General features: G+C 51.5%; 1 long non-coding RNA gene across 1 annotated transcript; it reads right to left on the bottom strand.

The window, feature by feature from the left end:
- Window positions 1-2432: 2432 nt before the first annotated feature.
- Window positions 2433-4257, bottom strand: LOC121042338 (uncharacterized). The gene is made up of 2 exons (XR_005796125.1): window positions 4029-4257; window positions 2433-3733 (listed from the first exon to the last, which is right to left on the bottom strand). It is a non-coding gene; the product is annotated as an uncharacterized LOC121042338 (long non-coding RNA).
- Window positions 4258-4560: the final 303 nt, after the last annotated feature.

Consider the following 4560-nt stretch of genomic DNA (forward strand, 5'->3'; position numbering starts at 1 on the left):
ACCCTCCGTGAGCAGACCCCTTCAATGCCTGCCCTGGAGCCGCTCCGCTTGTGCGTTGCTGTGTCATAAGCCGTCCCAAACCTAGTTGCATCAAACAGCCACCGTCTATTATGCTCTAGGATTCGGCGTGCCTGGAACTTGGATGGGGGAACCACAGGGCTGGACTGTCTCTGTTCCATGATGCCTGCAGCCCCGACTGGAAAGACTCCTCGGGCTGGGGGCTGGAACCAGCTGGAGGCTTCTTCATGCCCATCTGGCATTTCAGCTGGCGGGGGCGGGGGGGAGGGAGGAGACTACTGACCTACTGACTCAGTGCCCACCGGCCACCCCTCCACGTGGCGTGGCTTCGGATAGTGAGACCTCTCACGTGACGCGCCAGGGTGTTGAAGTGAGTATCCCAGTGAACCAGAGCAAAGCTGCCTGGCCTTTTATGACCCAGGGCTACAGACTGAATGTATGTGTCCTCCCCCCCCCCCCAAGTTCATGTGTGGAAATCTTAATCCCACCGAAGTGGGGCCTTCGGGAGGCAATTAGGTTTAGATGAGGTCATGAGAGTGGGGCCCCTGTGACAGAACCGGTGCCTTCAGAAGAAGACAAAGAGAGACCAGAGCTTTCTGTCTCTCTCCCTCTGCCACATGAGGACACAGCCAGAAGGTGGCCATCTGCAAACCAGGAAGAGGGCTCTCACGTGATAACAAATCTGCCAGCAACTTGCCCTCGGCCTTCCCACCTCCAGAACTGTGAGAAATCAATGCTTGTCATTTAAGCCACCCAGTCTGCGCTATTCTGTGACAGCAGCCCAGGTTACCTGGGACACCCAGCCTCAGAAGGCCCATAACGCCATTTCCACCAGACTCTATTGGGTCTGAGTGGTCACACGCCCGCCCAGGAAAGGAGAGGAGACACACGCTGGCCTCTGGGTGAGAGAAAAACTTGGTGCCACCTTTTAAAACTACCGCAGGGGCGCCTGGGTGGCGCAGTCGGTTAAGCGTCCGACTTCAGCCAGGTCACGATCTCGCGGTCCGGGAGTTCGAGCCCCGCGTCGGGCTCTGGGCTGATGGCTCAGAGCCTGGAGCCTGTTTCCAATTCTGTATCTCCCTCTCTCTCTGCCCCTCGCCCGTTCATGCTCTGTCTCTCTCTGTCCCAAAAATAAATAAACGTTGAAAAAAAAAATAAAAAAAATATTAAAAAAAAAAATAAAACTACCGCAGAGGCCAAATACTAGTAGTCAGAGTGAGAAAGATTTACTTTTTTTTTTTTTTAAACGTTTATTCACTTTTTGAGAGACAGAGACAGAGTGTGAACAGGGCAGGGGGCAGAGAGAGAAGGAGGCACAGAATCCGAAGCAGGCTCCAGGCTCCGGGCTGTCAGCAACAGAGCCCGACGTGGGGCTCGAACTCACCAACTGTGAGATCACGACCTGAGCCGAAGTCGGACGCTCAACCGACTGAGCCGCCCAGGCGCCCCAAGAAAGATTTAAAATACTTTACACATCTATCTGTTCGCTGGGTAGATTAATGAGGAAGCCAACGTATTATGACAGGTAAGAGTCTAAGATTAAAATCAAACACTACTGGGTTCAAAACCTGGCTCGGCCATTGTGTCCCAGAACAAGACGCTTGACCTCTCTACATCTCAGTTTCCTCACTGGCAAAATGAGGATAACACCTACCTGTAGGGCTTGGGTATGGGTTTTTGTCCTTATTTTGAGGATTACACAGGACAGCATATGTGAAGAAGTGTGCCACAAGCCTTCAGAAAATGGTAGCCTCTTTTCCCTAAGGTATTTCAGAAGCTAAAATTCCGTTATTTCTATCATCTCAGACTTGCTAAGATATATCACCACTGCACATTTTTACAGATGTGTGGAAAGAACAGGTGCTTCTCTTCAGAGGACAACACCCGCATTCTTTTGGGGGGACTGCTTATCCCCCCGCCCCAGCCCCACTCCTGCAGCCAGCCGGTGCCTCCCGGTCCCAGCGACTGCTCGAGGAGTTGACAAAAGAGCCAGACTGGAACAGTCACATCCTGCCTTCCACCTTCATGGCTGGTCTGGAGGAGGGCCATGACCCCAGAGGATCAGTCACACTCCTGGAGATTTGCCCCTTGATTGTCAACGAGCTGTTAGGGAAGCAGGTTACCGTGTGATTCCATGATTATCTGACAGCCATGATCCCCGCCTTATGGAGAAGCCAGTTCAACGGAAGGAGGCCACCGTGCAGGAAGACACAAAACACAATGAGAAGCCAGGACTGCGTGATGTACACGGAGCATCCTGGTTCCGTGAAGTCCTGGGTCCTGGGACCCACCTGCGTCTTTCTGGCGACATGGCCCGCCCCTTCCTTCCTTCCTAAGCTATTTGGTTTGCTTTCTGTCGTTTGCAACCACAAAAATTCTGAGTCAAGTACCACCCTGATTGATATATATTTTTATTAGAAAGGTAAATTGTTCATAAACTCCAGCACTTTCACTGCTACGAGGAAACAACGTAGTTACTGACGCACCTCGCAAGTGATAAAAGGGTTGAGAGCTGCTGACTTGAGCTTCCTGAAAGCTTATCACCGCTGCGGTGGTTGAACACGAGTCACTGAACAAGGAGAGTCTTCAGTAGGAAAGCCTCCTCCTTTTCCATGCTGGGCGTCGGGCTTTCTTACCTCTGGGTTCTGTCCTAACAAGAGGACCCTGGGCCCAGCCTGCAGGTGTCTTGCATGGCTCAGGGCTGTGGTCAGTGGAGGAGGGATGGGGTCTGGGGGGAGGGGGGGAGGAGGAGGGAGTACTGACCCACCCCAGCCCCAGGCTGAGACAAAGAAGATTTGAGGAGATTAGACACATGTGCCCTTGGGGCACTGCCCGAGAAAAGATCCCTTGAAAGCCCTGTGCTTTGATACAGTTCATTTCTCCTCTAATTGAGGCGTTGGCTTTGGGAGAAAAAAAAAAAAAGTTTGGTTAGAATATAAACAAACGCTGTCTCTAAAAGTAGAAAAGAATCTTATTCAGAAGCTAACTTTCAGGAGATAAAAGCAATCTTTAGTTTATAAAGTGAGTTTCCCATCCCATCCATAACTGACTTTTCTTTTCCATGGAAAGAAAAACAAAAACGGTCTCCTTGGGGAAAACAGTGTCCTTGGTCCGTTGGAGCTGAAGCACCGGGGAGGCCGGGCCGCTGCGCCCCACGTCTCCCCCAGCTCACCTCCGAAGGCTGAGACGCGGTGTTTCCCGACCCCGAGGAGCGTTTCTGACGTTCTGCGTGCCAGTCCGGTGAGCGGCTGTGACCCATGGTTATTACCTGTCTCACAGATGAGAGACCCGTCCTATCTTGAAAAGATGGGAAAAGGGTCTGTCCGGAAAGAAGGCAGGTAGCAACATAAACCTGTTGTTGAAATTGACATGAAATCTCTTCCATACAGTCCTTGTGAGGCGGCCTCTTCCTTGTTCTTTAACACTGTGAATATAATTTGCAATGTGTGCTACGTGAGGGGGAGCCGGCTGGAGACTGGGGAGGAATGTCCTTCTTCTAGTTCCGTCCTGCTGTTCTCCTAGAGGAAGGGGCTGAGATCCAACTGGGCAGAGGCCGCGTTGTGGCTTGGGCCACATCTACAGGTGGGCCACCAACGATGGCGGATCAGCCTCTTTCCCGTTTCCTGCCTCCGTGGGCCTGAGATGTGACATTGATAGGACCCTACCTCGCCCCCTCTTTCCTTCTTTCTCTTGCTGTTGCTTTCCTGCCACGAAGCTGTAAAAATTAATAGAGGGGACTTCACTAGAATGGAGTCAGGAGGTGGGCAGGGGGGAGCTCTCATGCAAACCCAGCAGGGAGAGACGGACCTTGTTCACCTTGCCCGTGGTCGCTACTTTGCTGCCCCAGCAGGAGGAAGAAAGGCTCTCATCCTCCTCCTCCCCCGGCCGCAGCCCAGCCAATGACAGGCAGTCACCACTCAGTCAACGAGAAGCCGCCATTATATCCAACCCCCAGTTTATCCCGATGGACTTTGTGTTTACAAGAGCCTTTCCTCCATAAAAGAGCATACCTCTCCTTTGCTCTTGCTTGTCCTAGATTGTAATTCTCCGCCATTCTCGAATAAACCCATCTTTTGCTGGTAAAATAACCGGCAGTTGAATGTTTAAGGTCAGCAAAGCTAATGTGGAAAATTTTGCAATTTGGCCACGTGGTTCTCTCTCCGCTTTCCCTCACACATGTATCAGGAATCTCTCTTTCTTCTTCTATTTAAAAACATTTTTTTTAAATGTTTATTTATTTTTGAGAGACAGAATGCAAGCAGGGGAGGGGCAGAGAGAGAGGAAGACAGAGAATCCGAAGTAGGCTCCAGGCTGTCAGCACAGAGCCCAACACGGGGCTCAAACTCACAAACTGTGAGATCATGACCTGAGCCGAAGTCAGAGGTTTAACTGACTGAGCCGCCCAGGTGCCCCAGGACTCTCTCTTTCTTCCAACTCTTGGTGGCAGGTGGGCGGTACATTCCAGATTTGGATTTTGTCAGAGGGAATCGTCCTGTTTAGGTCTCTAGTGGAATGCACGGACTCCAAATTGCCAGGGAATCA

The sequence above is a fragment of the Herpailurus yagouaroundi genome, unplaced genomic scaffold, assembly GCF_014898765.1.
Source record: "Herpailurus yagouaroundi ecotype Mexico unplaced genomic scaffold, PumYag 185, whole genome shotgun sequence".
Classification (NCBI taxonomy): domain Eukaryota; kingdom Metazoa; phylum Chordata; class Mammalia; order Carnivora; family Felidae; genus Herpailurus; species Herpailurus yagouaroundi.